The 23,544-nt window shown below is 35.9% G+C and overlaps 1 protein-coding gene across 10 annotated transcripts in view; it reads right to left on the bottom strand.

Moving 5' to 3' along the window:
* Positions 1 to 23,544, bottom strand: part of STRBP (spermatid perinuclear RNA binding protein) — a 143,371-nt gene that overhangs the window by 59,430 nt on the left and 60,397 nt on the right. Inside the window, exon 1 of one of the 10 annotated variants that reach the window (XM_074211627.1) lies at positions 18,864 to 19,353. The exons of the other annotated variants lie outside the window; for them this stretch is intronic. The gene's annotated coding sequence lies outside the window, so the exon portion shown is untranslated. Of the gene's footprint in view, positions 1 to 18,863; positions 19,354 to 23,544 lie in introns of those variants that run through there. 10 annotated transcript variants of the gene reach the window in all.

Below are 23,544 nucleotides of genomic sequence, written 5' to 3'. Positions count from 1 at the left end.
ATATATAAGCCATGCACAGTTTCCAAACAAAGAAAGCCTAGAGAGTTCATACCAAAATATAACAGGTGTTTCAGTCACAGAGGTAGCAAAGGGAGTAATTAAAACTGTTTATCACCTAACTCAAAACATAAGGGATAACTATTTCTCTTCTATTTAAATACCTCTTCCTTGAAAAGATATTCACAAGACAAATTCCAACAAGAACTTAACTAACAAAAATAGCTGCTCTGTCCTCCAAAGAAAAATCTCACTTCCATTTTCAGTGAATCTGGATAAGAAATAGTTTTATATGCCAAATACACATACACAATTGTAATTAACCACCTTGTAATCCACTATCACATATATGCAAAATTACCTATGGCATTACTCAAATTCTCTGAGTTCAGCAAATTCAGAATTATGTTCTCATGGACACACTACATAAGTTTATTGACTGCAAAAAGTTCTAATAAATGAAAGCTGTTTAAATTGGTACTCTGATGATAATGAACTAGTTAATAATGACAATCTTTCACTAAAGTTCCCACCCCTTTCAAATTCTAGCTCAATTTCTTCATACCTTGGGCAAGTCACCTCATTTCTCTAGGTCAGTCACAGTTTCAAAATATGCAAAATGAGACTGGAGTAGAAAAAATTTGAAGGTGTCCTATAAATTAACTCCTAAAATAAAATCAACTTGAATTTTTTGTTTTAATATTTAATTTAGAGTGATGGAAGCAGAATTTTCTAGTACATAGAACACCATATCTGATATAGGATGAACAGGCCTCAAACTCAGGAAGACATAGTCATAAATCCCACTCTAGTACTTAACAGATGTTCAAACCTAGGAAAGTCATCATGTCTCAAATCTGGGTCTTGAGACCTAGAACATATCTACTAAATCAGAGAGATGAGTTTCGATTTTTATCAGTTGGTATTAGAAGTTCTTATTACGGAGAGTTTCTTACACTAATGAAATGACATAGCCTTCAATAATTTTAATTCACTGATATATTGTTTAGATTAAATAGCTATTTCCCCCCCCAAAATAAAACAAATACCCTAAAAAGTATATATCCTCCCACCTCCCCAAAATTATTAAGATATTCATGGTGATTTTATCTGCATTGTTGTGGTAATATAAAAACCCAATTGGAAAAGGGGAAAAAAAATAGAAAACAGTACCCAAATGGTACCCCTCAAAGTAACTATTTTATGATTTATTGCAAGGCTGACTTAGGTATTCTTATTACTGAATGTTTATCAAGTTTTGTTATCTTAAAACAACTTAAGTAAGAGGAAAGGGCCTAATGTACCCCCAAAATTACCTTAAGACTGCCTTGACCCAAAACTGGATATCAAACACTGAAAGAGAAAGTGATATCTGAATAAACAGCACCTTTTATTATCAAAAGATCTTATGTTGTTATTCCACAGAACTAAAAAATTATGTAAAAGAAAATTAAAATCTGCAAGCAGAATGGACAAGATGATATTTCTTAGTTAAGTTTGTGAGATTTGTTCTATTTGTATTCTTGTTATGTGACAGCACTGAAGAATGGGAGAATGGGAGTAGCAAAGGAAGTTAAGATACCCCAATTCTGTTAATAAAACTTCAGAAATGCTTCTTTTCTCGTTTTAGCAAAATGAGAATCTGTAGTTTTAAAATATGCCTTCAATTTGTAAAGTTGAAGCATGAAAAAAAATTTTTCCTACTGCATGCACTATGTTTGGTCCTTTTATAATATAGTAAATTTATTTCTGGGACTTTGCCAACACACTCTACTCTCTGGAATCATCTAACACAGTTGGAAACTATGTATCTGGGTCAAAAAAGACAAGTTGCTTTCTAGAGCTCACTAACTTCAGCATAAAGTAGGATTATTATAATTCCACTCTTTCAAAACCATCCTTTCAAATACAGACATAAAATTGAAACAAAGTTAAATATATGTAAATTGGTAACAAATAGAGTGAAGAAAAATCTGGAAATTTTACATTTACAAAGGACTATGGATCTAGACCTCCTTCTTACTGAAAGAGACCTTAAGAATTATTTAGTTTAATCCCTTCATTTTTGAGAAGAAACAAACTCAGGGAAAAATAACTTGCCTAAGGCTATCTAGGTATTAAGTAGCAGAATGGAGTTCATTTACAAGTATATATAACACTAGGCAAGTTTCATTTATCCTAAGTCTCTCCTGTAAAAGAACGTTGTAGCCTGTTTTAGTAGCACACACTTATAATCACTACTAATAATGAAAGCTGCAGTAAACAAAACTCAGGGGTTCTGAGGCAGCAGAATAAAGCAAACTGTGAATCCATATCAAGTTCAGCATCAAAATAGGGAGATGTTGAGAGCAGGGGGTTCCCTTAGCTGCTTAAAGAGGGGAACACAAGTTCAGGGCAAGGGGGAAGAAAGAAAAGCCAATTAAAAGCTTATGTGTCAGTCAGGAGTAAGATCAGGCCTATGAGTGGCTATTGCATTTCTATTATGAGTGAGATAGTCTGTGAACACATGCATGAATGCACATGCACGCACACACACCCACACAACAAATCATTATAAAACTAGAAAAAGAAGATATCATTGTTGCAAAATAAAAAAAGAAAACTTTTTAAAAGAGATGGATGGGTGTGTGTGTGTGTGTGTGTGTGTGTGTGTATTCAACCTTTTGAGAAGACAAGTGTTCATGAATTGGGAAGAGATGGAATCTGGTTTAAGACGCCACCCTGCCTGACTGGGTTGGTCCCTAACATACACATTATTCCTTACTAGGTCTTTACTGAAAAGAAATCCTTTGAAGTTGAGTAGTATCTGGCACAATCTTCTAATCCCAATAGTCATTTCCAGAATATAACTTTGTGGATAAAAGAAAATACTTTAATTAAATTTAAGTAATTAATTCAGACATCTGAATCACTTCTCAAACACTTCATTTTTTCAGTAAATTCAGATTTTTCAGTTAAATTCATTTTCTTGGGGGGGGAAGTATTTCTACATATTTTAAAATGATGTCATGTTAATGATCCTATTCAATTCAAGGTCCACTTCAACAAGAAAACTTTGGGGCTTTGTTAAGGTAAATTGGTATCATATACTACTAGCTCAGTAGAAGCTGTAAGGAAAGTAGGGACTGGTCAGTAGCACTGCCAGACCCAGCCCACTATCTTTTCCATGGCCTCCTGTAGCTGGGGTTGTGCCTGCCTAACTTGCTTCCCCAGGGTACTAGGAAAACAGCAGCTCAAGTTCATCACCACTATTTAATAACTGCAATATTATCTATTTATTTCTTAATCACTAAAAGTATAATATATGACACCATTTTTAATTAATTTTAGAATGTAATGCTCCAATCTCCTTTTTCTCAAAAGTTCAGTGGTCTTTACAACAGGATTATGCATACATGCATGCATATATATACACATGTGTGTATATATGTATATATACACACACACAGTGCTTGTGTGTGTGTATGTATATATACACACACAGTGCTTGTTGGAAAAGTCTATCATAAAAGATCTGCCTGTATCTGTTTTAAAAATGCAGATTTCTTACCAGGTACTTCATGCAAAGGATTTTTTTTTCCTCACTTGATAATACCCCTTCTTATTCAAGTTTCATTTTGTTCATTCAAAATCTATCTTGAAATCTTATGGAACTGAAATTATTTTATTTACTTTAGTTTATTTCTTACCATCACATCTATCCCTTCTTTGAATAAGCATTCTCTTCCCAGCTAAGGCTTTAAAGGATATTTCCCTCTTATTCTATTTTTTTTAATGTGAGATTTTATATTAAGATCACAATTTAATTTAGGTAATAATTTCATTCACTTTACTATAGCATAAGTAAGACCCCTAGGGGAGGGAAGATGTAAACTATTTTCTGGTTGTCCCAGGAGTTGTTTAATTGCTAAGTTTCCCTTCAAGTAGTTTACCTTTGTTTCTGATTTGTGTTTATCTCATCAATTCCACCACTGATAAACTTTTCTATTTTTTAACTGGTACCAAATAATGTTGACAATTACTGGTTTATAATTCACTCAAAGTCTTTCTTTGCATCCCATTTAGTTGTCCCTTCTGACCATTTTGCCATCGTATATGCTGTTAACCCAACTCTTGCCACCTAGAACACTACCTCTGAAAGAGAGTAGAAAATCAGTCCACAAGCTTTGTGCCAGTTACTTAGCTTGAGCTAAGACCACCAGAAAAATACCACCAAAATCAATACTATTATATATTTCTGGAAAATACATTATCAATTTACTGCACTATGGATCATTTCATCATCCCTGTAAAATTCATAGCATAAACACCCTTTCCTGGTCACCACTCACCCTCATGGCTGAGTTGTCAACGTAAACTCTCTGAGGACAAAAACTGCTATCACTTTGTATGTTTGTACTTTAGCAGAGTGACTAAACACACAGTGAAATCATTAAGATTTTTCATTCATTCCCTTTTTCTTTCTTTTTAAAATTATTTTCCCCAGGAGTCTAGATCTTGTGTTCCTCCAAATGAATCTAGTCATTTTTTAAATATAATTCAAAAAATCTTATGAGAATTTGATTGGTATAGCAAAAAAGTCTAATCTGTAAATTAACTGAACAAGTATCATTTTTCACTATATTAGCATTACCTAGAAGAATGTATCTTTAAGTTGTCCTTATTACAATAATGCATTTTGTAACTGTTTATATAAATTTTAAATGTGTCCAAATATTATATTTTGCTTTTTGTATTTCTTTCAAATAGGATTTCTCTATTAACTCACTTCTGTTCTTGACATATAGACAGTGATGCTATTTACTTAAGTTACAATGTTACCTTGAGTTATTCAATAGATAAGTGTCTATTATTCAGACTATGATATACAACTAGATAGAAGGCAGATATAGCTACTTTATCAGTTGAAGACATTGAAGATCCAGAATTATATGAGAGGAAAAGAGTACTCTGGAATGCATTTGGAAAACTATGCAGTGCTTTTATTCAGTCCATATCATCTTTGTGAGACAAAGGCCCAACTTCCCAGGACTGTTATTTTTCCTATGATACTACATGGCTACAAATCACATAATGCCACATTATCCCATAGTTTCAGTTTATTATACAAAGGGCAAGGAAGAGATAAACAGGCATGATAAGGCATTACAGATCAGAAATAGTACAAAACATAATATATATGCAAAACTAGAAAAGGGATTAGCAAGGACAAGATAAAACAAATGAGGTGTGCCTTAGCATTTATGGAGCACAACTGAGATCCAAAGAGAAATGTGTCTTTACGCCAATTCCACTCAAGTTCCATTCCAGTTCTACTAACAAAGTTACTGCATCAATAACTATCTGTACATTGTTAAAAACCGATTTAATGAGAATATGTAATTATCATTTCTATTTGACGTAAAACTATTTTCAAAATCCTCAATGCTTGTCCTAAGTCACAGAGCAAATAACTAGGTACCAAGAATCAAGCTTGTTTTCTGTCAACTAGAGTAGTAGTCTGTACAAATTATCACTACAAACCTTCCTTTCCTACACAGTAGTCGAGTCAAGATTTTTAATTACTGGTTGTGTCCTTGAAGAAGCAGAAATTTTCAAGACTCTTAACAAGCTATATTCCAAATGCTCCTCTGCATTCCATTTGGTCCAAATCCTCATTTCACAGGTAAGGAAAACGATGCCCAAGCAGGTTAAGTGACTTTTTTCAAGATCACAGATTTTGCAATAGGGAAATAGGATGGAAAGGGGAGAGAACAGATTAAGGGAGAGGTTAAACCTAAAGAAAACAAACTCCCAAAATGAACAAAAAATAACAAGCTGTCAAAGAATGGGAAGAGGGTACCCACAAATTGAAGAAATGTGTAAGTTTACAGTACATAAATAGAACATAAACTCATTAAAGAAGGGATTTTGCATCTCTTTTTGTACTTCCAGCAATTAACACAGTATTTGGCACATAGTAGGTGCCTGATTAATGAATAATGAAATAGTATTATAGAAAAAACTAGGATTTATATAAACTACAACAGAGTTAAAGCAATAAAAAAAAACTACTATAAAAGCACGTAAGTTTGAAAGATCTAGGAACTCAAAGACCAACCATTTTTTTTTTAATTCGAGAAGATTTTTGCTCATTGAAAATAATAAAATTTAATTAAAAAATATAAGTTCTTCAAAAATAGGATATTTTTCTTTATATTTCCAGTGCTTGGCACAGTGTCTGGCAACTAATAAGGTTTTAATAAATGCTTTTTGAACTGTGGTATATGTATGTCAGGGAACACTATTGTTCTATTAGAAACCAGGAGGGATGGGATTTCAGGGAAGCCTGGAGGGATTTGCATGAACTGATGCTGAGTGAGATGAGCAGAACCAGAAAAACACTGTATACCCTAACAGCAACATGGGAGTGATGATCAACCTTGAAGGACTCGCTCATCCCATCAGTGCAACAATCAGGAGGAATTTTGGGCTGCCTGCAAAGGAGAGTGCTATCTGTATCCAGATAAGGAGCTGTGGAGTTTGAACAAAGTGCAAGGACTATTCCCTTTAATTTAGAAAAAAAAACAGATAGCTTATAGTCTGATCTTGTTACCTCTTAGACTTCTCTTCTTTAAGGATATGATTTCTCACTCATCACACCCAATTTGGATCAAGGTACAATATGGAAACAAAGACTGACAAATTGCTTTCTGTGGGGGGTGGGGGAGGGAAGTAAGATTGGGGGAAATTATAAAATGCAAATGATATCTTTAATAAAAAATTAATTAAAAAAATAAATGCTTTTTGAATGGGAGAAAAAGAAAAAAAGGTCACAAGGGTTGTGACAGAGAAACCATCTGAACCCACATTCCCCTAAACAACTCTCAAATCTTGGGTTTGGTATGACCAAAGTTGTTGAGAGCTTCTACTTTTAAAGTTCTTTTGCTTTCAGGAGACAAAACCTAACTGTAATTGAGAAATTTTAACTTTCATTCCTCCCAACTTCTATTAAAAATTCAGAAAATTCATCTGAGTATTATGTGTCTATTGCACCACAACTCTAGATAGTGGGTCCCCTTCTGAAATCATTGCCAACCTAAAAAGAATACTGTAAGAGCTCAAAGTCATGCATTTGAAAAAACAAGTCTGGAGGAAAGATTATTTAGGGGACAAACTGGCATTATTTCATATTGAAGAAAAATTAAGAGTTGTTCTGCTTGGGCCAAAATTCAGAAGCTGGATAATATAAGGTCATAAGAAACTAGTTTTCCACTTAAGAGGAAAAAGCTCTTCCAACCATTCAGAGTTTTCTGAGACAGTCAAGGAAAAGATGGATGACTGTCAGATTATGCTATAAAGGGATCCTTGAAATAACTGGGAGTTGGACTAGATAAACCTTAAAGATAAGAGTGCCAGGCCTAATAACAGGAAGGTTATCAACCTAATTTAAATCCAACGCAAACACTTACTAGTCATGTGACCTTGAACAATTTACTTAAGCCTGTTTGCCTCAGGTTACTCATCTCCAAAAATGAGCTGAAACAAAAAACCATTCCATTATCTTTGCCAAGAAAAACCTAAACGGGATCACAAAGAGTCAGACACAACAAACAAAAAAGTATCAACAACAACAAAGGTCCCTTCTGAGTATGATTGTTTCATTACCATACTTGAAGAATTCTTATTTTAGTATGCTGTGTAGCAACACCACACCCCTTTCTCCTGCCTCCCTCATACACAAATGCATGCATAATGTATTTGGAGTGATCAATTTTCTCCCAGATACATCAAGATCTTTTACCTGAGGCAGACAAAATTCCTCTTCTACAAATAAGATTATGAGGAAAGATGTCTTACCAACTCTTCTAGTTTCAGTGTAGTCTGACATAGATTCATGTTATTGGTAACATTTTCCCTAGATAAAATATAAAATCATTTCAAACTCTCACTGAAATAATTATGTCAAAATATAAAATTTGATACCTGTGAAGATAATCATGGGCTCTCAACAGTTAGTTATACTGGCAGAGCACAATCTCTAAAAAGTTCTACCAAATTGTAAATGTCAAAATGGATTGACTATATAAATATATATTTATAAGGTCCAGTGGAGTGAGAGTGTGAATGTGTGTGTGTGTGTGTGTGTGTGTGTGTGTGTGTGTGTGTGTGTGTGTGTGTCTGTCAGGTCCAGTCTATCTAAGTGAGAAGTTGATCATCAGGTTAGTTACTAGGGTAATTAATTTAGGGGTCACAGAAACTCTTGAAGACCATTTAATAAGTGACTGAGTGGATCTAAATTGAATTACTAAAAAATACTTTGAAGTATTTCAAGTAACAGTGATATGGCAGAAAGAGCACTGAATATGGAATCAGGACAAATCCCACTTCTGTTTCTTAACTCCTCTGTGTGACCATGGGACAAAAGTACTTCCCTTCTATGTCCCAATTTCCTAGAACAGATAATACTGAAGATATCTCCCATTTCCAAATCCTATAATCCTATGGGAAGGAAAAAGATACTAACAACAAGTCTTCACTGGCAATAAAGTTAAGACTTGGGATTTGAAAGCCACAAAAACTAAATAAATAATCCAACAGGATTGACATAAAAATAATTGGCTAAAATCATGTAAATCACTGATAAAATGGAACATGTTAAATATTTCTTCAAAATATCTTGCACATGGGGCAGCTAGGTAGCGCAGTGTATAGAGCACCAGCCTTGGAGTCAGGAGTACCTGAGTTCAATTCCAGCCTCAGACACTTAATAATAACCTAGCTGTGTGACCTTGGGCAAGCCACACTTAACCCCATTGCCTTGCAGACCTAAAAAAAAACAAAAAACAAAAAAAAAACTTGCACATTGTTCAATTTACCATTTACATTCTTTTTCCCAATACGTTTATTTAAAAAAAATTATTTTTACAACTACATGCAGAGTTTTCAACATTTTTTGCCAAGTGTTGTTTCCCAATTTTCTTGCTCTCTCCCTTCCCTCCCTCCTCCCTTACAGAAAGTAATTTAATATAGGTTATACATGTATAAATATACCATATATATCATATACATTCTTAGCACAATGCATATTGGTTAAAATTAAAAATCATTTCAAAGCATGGATCTGCTTATGGCCCAAAGCAAGAGTATTATGAATCAATACTCAAAATGAAATGTTGATAAATTCATAAGATAAAATTTTATAGCTTTTTTAATTTTTAGAAGATAAATGACCACTTTATTAATTATATAATACTCCATTTATTTTTAGTTTAAGACTGACTTCAAATACTAAAATTAATTGACCAATATTTCTATTTATTCTACATGTTCAACATTGCCCACACTTCAAATAAATGGAAAATAATTTAAGCATATATTATTTCTGTTTCATAGAGTAACAGAAGCTCAAAGTAATTGAAGCTATTTGTCTAGTGCCTTAAGTGTCAGAATTAAAATCAAAATCTTCAGTTGCCAAGTCTGATATCTTCTTCCTATAATGAAAACTTCCTCTTAATCAGGGCAGCTAGGTGGCACCAGTGGATAGAGCATTGACTCTAAAGTCAAGAGAACCTGGGTTCAAATCCTATCTCAGACACTTAATAATTGCCTAGCTGTGTGACCTTTAAAAAAAAAAAATTAATCCATTAATCCATTCAAAGTCATTTTTTTGGAACACAGAAGTATTTACTACCCGAGCATTAGGTAAGGGTAATATGGACTATTCTTCCAGTATTGTAGAAGGGAGTGTAAGCACAGAGATTAGAGAATTGGACTCAAGATCTGGAAAATGTGAGTTTTAAATCCTACTTCTGACATAAGACACACATGGCACTTGGAAAGCCAATTAATTTTCTCAATGCCCTCTCTTAGACCATAAGTTGCATAGCAGGTACCAACCTGTTTTAGAAAGAATTCCTCACCAAGAGCTCTTTCAACTGATGAAATTATAGGCCCCACCAAAAAAAACAAGAGATCTCCCTTCTTTGGTTCTTTATCTCGGTTTCAATCTATAAAATGAAAGACTTGGAATAGAACTCTCAGGTGCCTTCCAACCTGCTCTAACATTCCAATTTTCTATCATTCTATAACTATGACTCAAGGTCTTAGTAAATTCAATTTGATTCCATAATTGTCCTCTTATAGATTTAGGGGAGGGGGGAAGAAGAGAAGGGAGAGGTAGAAAAAGGGGGGAAAAGGGTCATAAGAATAGGAGGTGAATTCTAAGTGAGTCATAAGCTTGTATATTTCCTATACATCACAATAACTGATATATTTTATCTTCTAATCTATACTGTCAAGATCAAAAAGTTGGCACCACAATGAGGAAAACTATGTTTCCATTCTAAATATATCCACTCTGAAAATTTAAAAAAAAATTAGTAAGTTACTCAGATACAAAAGAGTTGAAAAATTAAGATGATGTTCTAAATACATAAGATTGTTATTTTTTTAATGAAGCCACAGATAGAATTTGAGATTCATTTTGGCATTTAATTAGGTAAGAAAATAACTTATAATTGAAACAATTTCATCTTCATTTGCATTTTTACCCTTTTCATTATATGAGTGATTTTTCTTTTTCTGAATCATATTAAACAATGATTTTACCTCCATTGTAAATTCAATGATTTTCTTGCGCTCAATTTCATCTTCATTTATTTTTAGGATTTCCAACTTAGTTTTTGAGGATTTTTAATTTGTTCTCTTTCTAGTTTTTTTTAGTTGAATTCTCAAATCATTGATCTGCTCTTTAATGTATTGATATAAGCAGAGATATAAATTTTCCCATTTTATATATATATATATATATAGGTATATATATATAGGTGTATATATGTATATATGTGTGTATATATATATGTATAGCTTTTGCTATGTCCCATAAATTGTGATATGCTGTCTCATTAATTGTCACTTTAATGAAATTACTGATTGTTTTTATGCTTAGTTGTTTAACTCATTTTTTAACATTTTTTTCCAATTATATACAACAGTAATATGTGCCCATCATTTTTTGCAAGGCTGCGAATTCTACAATTTTCCCCCTCCTCCCCCCCGAAGGCTGTCTGACAGTCTCTACATTGTTTCCATGCCATACATTGATATAAATTGAATGTTCTAAGAGTAAACATAAGAATAACCTCAAGGATAGAGAGAGAAAAAAAATGTACTTTAGTCTGTGTTCAGATTTCAGTGGCTCTGTCTCTGGGGTGAGTTGCTTTCCTTATCACAAGTCCACTAGAGAAGCTGCTTCAATATTTTTCCCTCAGTTGCTATTACTAGTTGTACCTTCAGTCTATTTCTCCCCACTCTCATTTATTCTCTCTCTCTCTCTCTCTCTCTCTCTCTCTCTCTCTCTCTCTCTTCTATCACTTATTCCCCTCATCCCATTGCTTTCCTCCCATCCTTCTTCAGGACAAAACAGATTTCCTCACCCTATTAAGTGTGCCTGTCATTTCCTTGCTGAGCCATTTTTTTTTAATGTTTAATATTTATTCTCATTTTGTACAAATGTTTTTATACATTAATAAAATATTCTTAAGAGTAAACAAAATACCCCCTTCCCCCCAAAAAATATTGACTCACTTGAGCGAAAAAGGGGAGAGAAAAAAATTAAAATAAAAAAATAACTAATAATTGTAGGTATGGTCAGGTGGCGCAGTGGACGGCGCACCAGCCCTGGAGTCATGAGCACCCAAGCCCACATCCAGCCCCGCACACCCAACAATCACCCAGCCATGTGACATGCAAGCCACCAGAAACCCCACTGCCCTGCAAAAACCAAAAAAAGAAAGAAAAGAAAACCCAAAATAAAATAGTAATAATAGTATGCATGACTAGGTGGCAGACAGAGCATTGGCCCTTGAGTCAGGAGCACCTGGGTCCAAATCTGGCCTCAGACACCCAACTATCATCACCCTGCTATGCGACCCCAGGTGGGCCACCCAGCCCCATTTGCCCTGCACCCCCCCAAAAAATAATAATAAAAAATGTGCTTGAGTCTTTGTTCCAACACCAACAACTCTGTCGCGAGTGGGTCACATTCTTTATGATAAGTCCATGGCAAAAGTTACTTCCATATTTTTCCACCATTGCCATTGCTGATCGCAACTGCCTCCTTTCTTATTTCTCCACTACCATGTACTGTATTTTCTCTCTCCTTTCATTCTGACTCTGCTGTAGGATAGCTGAGTGGAGCAGCAGACAGATCACTGGCCCTGGGGCCAAAAGGCCCTGAGCCCCCATACCACCCCTTAGGTCCAGCATCCACCTGGCCCTATGGTCCTGGACAGGCCTTCCAATCCCAGCCCCTTGCAAGAAGTAAAAAAGAAAATGTGTTATATCTGACCACTCTCCCCCATGGTCCATCCTCTCCTCTATCACTCACATTACTACCCCTTCCCCCTGTACCCCCTCTCCTTCTTACTCCACATGCCTATAACCCATTGAGTATATATGCTGTTTCCTCTCCTAGACACCTCTGATGAGAGAGAAGATTCCATCATTCCCCCTTGCCTTCCCCCCTTCCATATCATTGCAGTAGCTCATTGTAATAAAGAAAAATCTTATTTTGTGAAATATCTTGGCCTATTCCCCCTCTCCTTTTCCTTTCTCCCATTACATTTCCCTTTTTTCTACTGACTCCATATTTTATCTTCGAATTCAGCTTTCTCCTGTGCTTCAACTATGAAAGCTCCCTCCCTCTACCTGCTCTATTAACTGAGAAGGTTCATGTGAGTATTATCAGTGTCATTTTTCTATGCAGGAATACAAGTAGTTCATCATTAAGTCTCTCATATTTTCCCCCTCTCTTCCAATCTCCATGCTTCACCTGAGTCCTGTACCTGAAGATCAAACCTTCTGTTCAGCTCTGGCCATTCCAAAAGGAACATTTGAAATTCCCCTGGTTCATTGAAAGTCCATCTTTTTCCCTGGAAGAGGACATTCAGCCTTGCTGGGTAGTTGATTCTCGGTCGCATTCCAAGCTCTTTTGCCTTCTGGTATATTATATTCCAAGCCCTACGAGCTTTTAATATAGTTGCTGCCAAGTCCTGTGTGATCCTGACTGCAGCTCCACGATATCTGAATTGTGTCCTTCTGGTTGCTTGTAATATTTTCTCTTTGACTTGGGAATTCTGGAACTTGGCTATAATATTCCTAGGGGTTGGTTTTTTGGGAATCTCTTTCTCGGGGGGATCGGTAGATTCTCTCCATTTCTATTTTGCCCTCTGCTTCTAGAATATCAGGGCAATTTTCCTGTAGTAATTCTTTGAAAATGATGTCAAGGCTCTTTTCCTGATCATGACTTTCAGGTATTCCAATAATTTTTAAATTATCTTTCCTAAGTCTGTTTTCCATATCAGTTGTTTTTTTCAATGAGATATTTCACATTTTCTTCTAATTTTTCATTTTTTTTGGTTTTGAAGTATTGATTTCTGATTTTTGGTAAATTCATCAATCTCCCTGAATTCTATCTTTGTCTGAAGGATTTGTTCTCCTCAGAGAGTTTTCTTATCTCTTTTTCCATCTGGCCAATTTTGCTTTTTAAAGCATTCTTCTCCTCAATAACTTTTTGAACTGTTTTATACATTTGACCTAAGCTGGTTTTTAGCATGGTATTTTCTTCAGCATTTTTTTGGATTTCCTTGACTAGGCTGCTGACTTCATTTTCATGTTTTTCCTGCATATCTCTCCTTTCTTTTCCCAGTTTTTCTTCTAACTCCCTCATTTGATTTTCAAAGTCTTTTTTGAGCCTGAGCCCAATTTCTCTTTTTCTTGCAGTCTTTAGATACAGGAGCTTGTGCTTCCTCATCTTCAGACTGAGTATATTGATCCTTCTTGGGTTCATAGATAATGTATTTCTCAATGGTGTTTCTCTTGTTACTCCGCTTGCTCATTTTCCCAGCCTGGGCCTGTTTTGGGGGAGCTTCCTGAGCTTTTGGGACACTCCCACAAGGGTCTCAGTGTGTGAGGCTCTGTCCTCCCTCCTGGTCTGTAAATGACCACAAGCTACCCCCCGCCACAGGGCTGAGGTGGAGGGGGGCCCTGCTGTTCTATGGGGGGGCCTGGACTGGGATTAGGATCTGAGTGTGGTCAGAGCCCCAGAGTCCTGTTCCAGAGGCAGAGGACAGAGCTGGGCAGTCTCTCTCTCTTCACTCCCCTCCCTAGGTTCAATGGGCTCATGCCTTGGGGGCTCCTGCTTAGGGGCTCCACCTGCTTCAGTTTTCTGGATGAGGCTGTGCTGGCCAAGCTGCTTGCTGTGTGCCCCGAGGGCTGGGCTCTGGCAGAGGCCCCCCACTGTTCCCCCACTTTGTGCCTGGCTCCCCAGGGCATATGTCAGGAAACTCCCCAGCTGCTGTGAGCCCCGGCTCCCAGTGCTCTGGGGCTGCCTCCGGAAGGCTTAAGTTCTTTCGCTCTGGCAGGCCATCCCTCTGACCCCAGGGAACAGAGCCTTTCTGCTCTGTTCCAGCCTGAAAATCCAGTTAGAGTCCTTAGTTTCAAAGATTTATGAGAGAGCACCTAGGACATGATCCACTCTTGTCGCCATCTTGGCTCCACCCCGCCTGAGCCATTTCTGATGAAAATGAAGGCTCACTCATTCCCTCTTGCCTTCCCCTCTCCCCTCCATTGAAAAAGCTTTTTTTTGACTCTTATGTGAAATCTCTCAGCTTCTTCATCTCCTTTTCCTTCCTCCCAGTACTTTCCCCCATCACCCATTGACTCCATCCCTTTACCACATCATACCATTATATTCCGCTCCTTCCTATATCCTGACTATATATGCTCCTTCTAACAGCTCTTATAAATGAAAAAGTTCATATGAGTTATTTCAATATCTTCTTCCTGTGCAGGAATACAAACAATTCAACAACATCAAATCCCTCATAGTTAGTTCCTCTCTTCCACTCCCTCTATGGTTCACCACAGTCCTGTACTTGGAGATCAAACTGTTCAAAAGTTCTGGTCATCTCGTTAGGAAAGTTTGAAAGCTCCATTTCATTTGAAGTCCATCTTTTCCCCTGAAAGAGGATGTTCAGTTTTGTTGGGTAGTTCATTCTCGGTTCTAAACCAAGATCTTTTGCGTTCCAGAATATCATATTCTAATCTTTATGAGCCCTTAATGTAGATGCTGCCAGATCCTGTGTAATCCTGACTATGGAACCTCAGTAATTTGGCAGCTTTTAGAATTTTCTCTTTGATTTGGGAGTTTTGGAATTTGGCTAATTAATATTCCTGGAAATTTTTCTTTTGGGATCCCTTTCAGGGGGTGACCAATGAATTTTCTCCATTTCTGTTTTACCCTCTGCTTCTAGGATCTCAGGGAAATTCTGCTGTATTATTTCTTGAAAAATGAAGTCTAGGCTCTTCTCCTGGTTGTGGCTTTCAGATAGCCCAATAATTTTCAAATTATTTCTTCTGGATCTGTTTTCAAGGTCAGTTGTTTTTCCAATGAGATATTTCATATTTTCTTCTAATTTTTGGCTTTTTTTGGAAGAGTTTTATTTCTTCCTGATTTCTTGCAAAATCATCAGCTTCCTTTAGTTCCATTCTGCATTTGAAGGAGTTATTTTCTTCAGAGAACTTTTTTATCTCCTTTTCCAGCTGGCCAATTCTGCTTTTTAAGGCATTCTTCTCCTCATTTGCCTTTTTTTTGCTTCTTTCCATTAGGCCTAGACTGGTTTTTTAACATTTTATTCAGCATTTTCTTGTATATCTTTCACCAAGCTTTTGATTTGGCTTTCATGATTTTTCTGCATTGCTCTCATTTCTCCTCCCAATTTTTCCTCCACCTCCCTTAATTGCTTTTCAAAGTCTTGAGCTCATCCACAGTCTGAGCCCATTTTCTATTTCTCTCGGAGGTTTTGGATAGGGAAGCTTCGATTCTGTCATATCTGAGTATATGTTTTGATCTTCTTTTTCTGTTGTTTAGTCATTTCCTCAGCCCAAGGCTAATTTACAGCACTTCCAATGCTTTTGGGGGTTGTTTTTTTTTGGGGGGGGACACCCCACTGGAACCCTTATTCCTCCAAGGTCTTATGCTCCCTAGCCTGTGCTTTGATATGTAGATGACCCCCCCCAACTTCCCTCTACCCTAGGGCTATAAGGAGGGATCCAGCTATCTTACTACAGAAGCCCAAACTGCAACCTGGGTTTGAGTGTAAGCAAACAGCAGGGTCCTACCCCAGGGAGAGCAGAGAAATCTCTGCAGACTTCCCTGTCTCTAGAGGTGCAGGTTGCATTCTCCAAATTCTCACTGCAGGTTCTGTGGCTGGTGTTCCTCACTCCACACTCACCCAGGTGCAGCAGAGTTCTCTCCCTGTCCCTTCAAGTTGTTGTTGGTGATTTCTGGGCTGGGCAGCACTGGGCTGCACTGGGGCTTTTTTTCCAACCCCTGGTCCTGGTGAAGCACACCTTTCCTGCAGAAGTTCTAAGTTATCTTGGAATGGGAAAATGTATCACTCATTCTTTCTGTGGGTTCTGCCCCTCTAAATTTTGGCTAGAGCCATTCTTTGTTTTTTTTTGAGGTTGGGGGGGGCTGGAACCTTCACGTCACCATCTTGGCTCTGCCCCGCTTTAACTCATTCTTTAAGCTTAAGTTATTTAGTTTCCAATTAGTTTTTTCCCTATTTCCCCTGGTCCCTTATTGAAAAGAATTTGTATTGCATTGTGATCTGAAAAGGATATAGTTAATATTTTTACATACTACATATAAACTTAGTACTCCTGACTAGTATCAATAGCTTTTATCTACAAAAATTTTTTGTGTTAATATATGGTCAACCTTTATAAATATACTACATACTGCTAAGGAGATATTACTTTTTATTCCCATTCACAGATTTAGCACTGATATTGCTTAATTATCTATAATACCTTTTATCATAATGTGATTTCACTAGTTTTCTCTTTTAATTAAACCCATTTTGGCTTTCATTTTGAGATGATTATAACCCCTGCTTTTTTCTACTAAATTCTACTCCAACAACACTGTGTGTATCTCATTTTTAAATGTCTTTCTTGTATCACATTGTCAAATTCTAATTTTTAATCCATTCTGCTGTTTTGAATGAGTTCATCCCATTCCAAGTTATAATTACTATATTTCCCAACATCCTATTTTCCTCACTATTGTCCTTTTCAGCCTTTTATCCAATCCCTCCTCTAATTTACTTCTAAACACACTACATCCCTAACCACACCCTTGAAAAAAACCTTCTCCCTTATTCTCAACTCTAATCCATATTCTACCTCCCCTTTCCTTTCCCCCACTCTTCTAAAAATTAACCTATTCACCTTTCTAAAAATTTCTCTTATAAAACTTTTATACCCTTCTAAATGTTTATACTCAGATGTGGAAACAGTAAGGTTCTGGTACTATCGGCCCTCCAGCACTCTGTTTCTTCTGTATCAGTTCTTCCTCTCACACCTCTTCTGTATTAGATAATGGCTCCTTTATACATTGTCTTTCCCAGTGGGTTTTTTAAGAATCATCTCATTGTACTCAATTCAGAACCAACTTTTCTTTCAAACTAACCAAGTACTGATGACAATTTTAAGAATCTGATAACATTTTCATATATAAGAAGCTAACACTTTGAGGTCCTTGATATTTACCTTGATATTTCTCCTGGATTTTACATGTCATATTGTCAATTAAATTCTGGACCTTTTGTGACAAATACCTGAAAGTGTCAATTCATTCAACGTTCATTTTTTTTCATTCAAGATTATACATAACTTTGCTATATAAATTATCTTTGGAAGCAAACAAAGCTCTTCTACTCTTCAAAATAGTGCTCCAAGGCCTACTGTCTTTTTAGTATAGTGGCTGCTATATCTGGAGCATGGAATTTTCTGACCTACTTTGCCATCTTCTACAGATAAGTATTTTTAAAATAAAAGAATCTTGCCAGTTTACAACCTATATACAAATTCTGAGTGTGGTTTCACAGTATTTTAATTGTTTATTTCTTGTTCATTATCTTCTTAATCTGGGAGTTTTGAAACTTGGCTAAGATGTTTCCATAGGTTTTTATGCTGGCAAGTCTTTTCCAGGTGGTTTTGGGTTTATTTTGGAGTTTGTTTGTTTTTTTTACTATTTCTAATACTTTACCCCCTTATTCAAGAATGTTGGGGCAATTTTCTATACCAATTTCTTGTAATATTATATCAAATTTTTTTAAATTGTAACTTACAGGTTATCTAAATAATTCTTGTCATTATCTCCTCAATCTGTTCTTCTAATCAGTTGTTTTTCTAATCTCTTCTATTTTTTCATTCTATTTAATTCTGTTTTATTATTTCTTGGAGTCTTATAATGTCAGTTTCCCCTTTCCCAATTCTAATTTTCAAGGAGCTGTTTTCTTAATATTTTGCCTCTCTTTTTCCAATTGATTTGACTTTCTCTTGGATAACTCTTATGTTTTTACCCACTAATTTTTCCTCAATCTCTCCTTTATAAGTTCTTCCAAAAATTCTTTTTGGATTTCTAATCATTTGAAATTGCTCTTTGAGATAAGGAGTGTTTTTTTTTTTTTTAACTTCAATACCTTCCTCTGAATATGAACTCAGATCTGCTGTATTCCCATGGTAGTTTTTGATTGTTTGGCATCTTTCCTCATTCACTTACTCATTTTTATAATAAGCTCTAGTCCTAGAAAAATGGTACCCCAAAGTCTCAGGTCCTTCTTAGTGTTATTTTCTGAGCTTTGTTCAAGATCCAACCCCAGCACTCCTCTCTTACTCACCAAACCATGTCTATGGACCCCAAACACATTGTGGTGACCACGTTTTTGCTCCCTGTAGGCCCTTCAATGTCTACAATCTTCAAGTTTTAAAAACCCATAGCCAACAGCGTCCTGCCTCACTGCTACTACACTCACCAATCATACAATGGCTCCTCCTCACCACAGCAGCAGTCCAGGACAGTTTCTAATCGGCACGGTTGGGCCTGGCATCTCTTGACAGCAGAAGGTCCTTCAATCTTCTCATACTCAAATGTTTGACACACACACACACACACACACTCACAACGAGGTAAAAATTCCTGAGGTCCATGCTGAGGCTATCTTCCAACCTCTTTGTCCTCAAGGCTTATTGTTTGGTTTTTAGCAGAGTTAGCCTCAAAGTGTTCTCCAGCTGTAACACAAGGACCATTACTCTAACTTTAATCTTGTTTATTTTTGCCACATTACATTCACCCCAAGGATTAGTTTTGTCTTATTTTTGTTTGGAGAGCATGGAATTTTCTAAGCTACTCTGCCATGTTCCCTACAGACTAGCATTTTAAAATTAAAAGAATCCTGCCAGTTTATATAACTTAGTACAAAACTTAGTTTTTGCTTTATAAATTGTCAGAATACTGACAATTTAAAAGGAACAAGAGGAAAAGCTAATATATTATTTTTTAAATTTTTTTTCATATTACTTTTTAAAATCACCAAATTTTCTTAAAAGGGCCATATATCTATTAAGTGACCTAAGGATAATTATTATAGCTCGGAAAATTACAAATAGCAGTGTCTATAATATTTGAAATGAAAGAATTATATGATGAAATTAAATATTATTACTTGCTTATGAAGCATAATTAAAAAATAATTGTTTTTATACATATAAAAATACATTTGAGTACAGATAAACACATACCTATGTATGGCATTTTTCTAGAAAAGGCAGAATGATATAGGGAAGCTAGGTAGCATAGGAGATATCGTGATGGACTTGGAGTCAGAAGATTCATTTTCGTGAGTTTTCGTGTGTTAGGCACCCCTGTGACAGTCTGGTGAATCTATGAACCACTTCTGAGAATGTTTTTAAATGTAAATACATAGGATTATAAAGAGAATCAATTACACTAAAACAGTTATCAAAGTATTTTAAAAGCAAGTTCCCAGACTCCAAATTAACATTATAAGGGAAAGGGGATGTCAAACATATTTTAAGAACACCGGGGAGCAGCTAGGTGGTGTAGTGGATAAAGCACCAGCCTTGGAGTCAGGAGTACCTGGGTTCAAATCCAGTCTCAGACACTTAATAATTACCTAGCTGTGTGGCCTTGGGCAAGCCACTTAACCCCATTTGCCTTGCAAAAAAAAACCTAAAAAAAAAAAACACTGGGATCTCTAAAACTATCACTTCTTTTTTCATGATTCCATGCCTAACAGTGCAGAGAACATAGTTAATTAAGTGCTTCATAAATGCTTATTCTCCTTCCCTAACTCTATTTCATAAAAATTTGAGTTTCAGAAAGTTAAATTGATTTGTCCAAACTAGGAAAGTAACAAAGTCAAGATTTAACCACACTCTTTAACACCAAATCCAATGATCAATTCCTGACAACACATTGATTCTAATTTCTAGTTGTGGTCACAAAAATAATTTCACCACTTAAGTCATTCCAATGACTACTTTCTATAAGAAGCAAGCCCCATTTTAAAATATAATTAGCAAGGAGTAAAAGAAATATGCAATTTCTCTCATTTTATTCTGAATTTGATCTTCCCAACAGGAATTTACCAGTAGTTTCCATTCTGAAATAATTCCTATTGTCCTTTTCTGACAATATTTGAAGATACTTTTAATGCTACAAATTTACAACGATTACTTATATATTTGTTTTTCATTTTGTTAAAGATTAATGAGTCTTGGGGGCATCTAGGTGGCACACTGGCCCTGGAGTCAGGAGTACCCAAGTTCAAATTTGGCCTCAGACACTTAATAATTACCTAGCTGTATGGCCTTGGGCCATTGTCTCGCAAAAAAAAAAAATTGATGAGTCGGTTTTACTGTAATTTTCAAGGCTTTCAGTCCTAATGTCTAAGTTAGCTTTTGTGTTTCCTTTTCCAATTGCTAATTTTGCTTTTAATTGTTTTCCAGTTGGTTAATTTTACTTTTTGATGAGATATTCTTTTTCAGTTGCTAATTTTAAGAGTTGATTTCTTCAGCCAATTTTTCATAATTCTCATTTATTTTCTACATTTTTCTTCTCTTCATTTTTTTCCCCCTTTGGTTTCTTCCAAGAGGTCTTTTTGGATTTGAAGCTTTGTCACTTCCCTTTCTGAGATGGCACTTCTATCATCCCTATCAGGATAGTAGGTATCTATGGTTAGTGCTTTTTTTGGTGTTTTTGCTCTTCTTGAAAACTGAGCTCTCTGTTCCAGGGTCATGTGTAGTATAATCCCAAGCCTTTTGTGCTGGGGCCAGTATCTGGTCCCCTGGCTATTGCATGCCTCTGAAGCACTTTGTCCCCTATGCCCAACCTAGTACCATCTGTTGCACCTGTGTCACAGGGCTTGAACTATGTCTTCTAAGCTAGAGTTGAAACATTCACTGCTGGCCTGCTAAACTGCTGACCAGGACCCGAGTACACTATGGCAATAGCCCCTCGCTGGATTTGCAGCTCTCCCACCTACACTGGGCTCTAAATACTCTGTTTATACTCAGAAAAGACAGACCTTTACTCAAGTTCCTCCACAATCTCTTGAATTAAGAAATTTTTTCACTCTTTTCGAAGGGATCTGTAACTTTAGGATTTTTTTAGAGAATTCATTTAAAGTTAGTTTTGAGAAGAGCTCTGGGTGCTCCTTAGCTTTACAGCACCATCTTGGCTCTATCCCAAAAGCCAAAGTCCTAATGTCTCAATGGCTTTATATGATTTCATAGAAATAAAATTTTAACAGAAGCCAGTTTTTTACAGCTTATTTTTCAAGGGATGCTGGCTAAAAACCTCAGGCTAATCATAATTTCCTGAAATGACCAACTTAAACAATGCCTATGTTAGGTTCCAACACTGCATATTCTCAGATTCCTTTTTGTCCAGATACAGTATTCTGTAAGGTCCTTCTAAGACTATATATTCTAAGAAGGGGCAGCTAGATGAAGCAGTGGATAGAAGGCTAAGCTTAGAGCTGGCAAGATTCATCTTCTGGGTTCAAATCTAGCCTCAGACATTTATTGGCTGAGTGATCCTGGGCAAGTCTTTTAAATCTTGTTTGCCTCAGTTTCCTCATCTGTAAACTGAGTTGGAGAAGAAAATGACAAGCCACACCAGTATCTTTGCCAAGAAACCCCAAAATGGAGTCTCCAAGAGTTGGATACAACCAAAAACAAATGAAAATGTTGTAATATTTTCCCTTAGGGTTTCCTTATAACTGCTTTTAAATCTAATATTTCTACAGTTCCCACACCTTATTACATTTTCTATTCCTTGCTTAATTTGTTTAACAGAGAATTAACTGGAATGTCTTTTATTTGTCTAGTTCAAGGGTCTGTGAACTTATCTTTAAAACATCTTGTTAACTATATTTCAATATTATTAGTTTCCTTTGTAATTCAATGAATTTTATTTTTATGGATTTAAAAATATTATTCTGTGAATTTCATAGCATTCACCAGATTGCCAAAAGGATCCATGACACACACACAAAAAGATTAAGAACCCCTGCTATATTCAGATTTCATATTCCCAATCAAAAGTGAATGCTCTCAAGTGAACTGGTGGTTTTTTCCCTTGCCAAAACAGATTGTTAATTGAGTAATGTTTTAGAAACTACATGAAGTATGTAGTATATAGTAAAAAAGTAAAAAATTATGTTGTAATAAAATGAGATATAAATCATCCCTCGTTCTATATCTGCCACTGGTGTTGTATTAAAAATGCTAATGCTTTCAAAAAGCTTACTAGGAATGAGCTTACAAACTCTTATTTACATTGAAGTAAAAGGGGCAGTTGTTTAATTCACTCATGCCATAAGCCCTATAACACAGAATATAAGGAAATAGCAGGTCACTGACTTGTCACAGTATCATTTGCATCTAAACCTCATCATACAAGATGGGAACAACATAATTATAATATTTATATAGTGCTCAAAAGCTGGCAAAGCACTTAATAGATTACTAATATGTAATTTGAGTTTCCCAACCTCCTTCAGAGATGGGTACTCCATGTTTTTCCCATCTAACAGATAAAGAAACTGAAGGTCGGAGGTTAAGTAATTTGCAAATTGTATGTAACAGACAAATCAGATTTCTCATCCTATTTGGTAATCTATCCACTATATTTATGCATTTTATTATATGAATTAGCTATCACACCTACACACAAAATATAACTTGAAAAAGTTCCCCGCCATTTTTTTTGTATGCCTCATGTAAAATCCAGAAGAATCAGATCCAAGTGGGAAAATTCACCTGATTACCATCCATTACCATTACCATTACCAAAATAAACTTCCTACTGCTGTACTTACATCAAAAGCATCAACAAAATGACTCATTCCTCAGTCTTATAACTCAAAGCCACAATAATCTGATCCCACACTTCACCTATCCAATATTTTTCTCCCACTATTCCAGACAGGCTGATCTCCTTACTTTACCATTGGTATAAATTTTTAGCCCTGACATGGAATTTATTCATGTGGTCTCTCTAAATTCTTCATCCCAAAAGATCACTTCAGTCCTAGAATTTAAACCTAAGAAGTATCCTCAGTGTATTTGGCTCTTGAAATTGGATAGCTCCTCTGAGAACTGACATTTAAGTTGGATGGCCCAAGTCAG

Source organism: Macrotis lagotis, chromosome 1, assembly GCF_037893015.1.
Source record: "Macrotis lagotis isolate mMagLag1 chromosome 1, bilby.v1.9.chrom.fasta, whole genome shotgun sequence".
NCBI lineage: Eukaryota > Metazoa > Chordata > Mammalia > Peramelemorphia > Peramelidae > Macrotis > Macrotis lagotis.
This window is presented reverse-complemented; position numbering and strand designations above follow the sequence as displayed.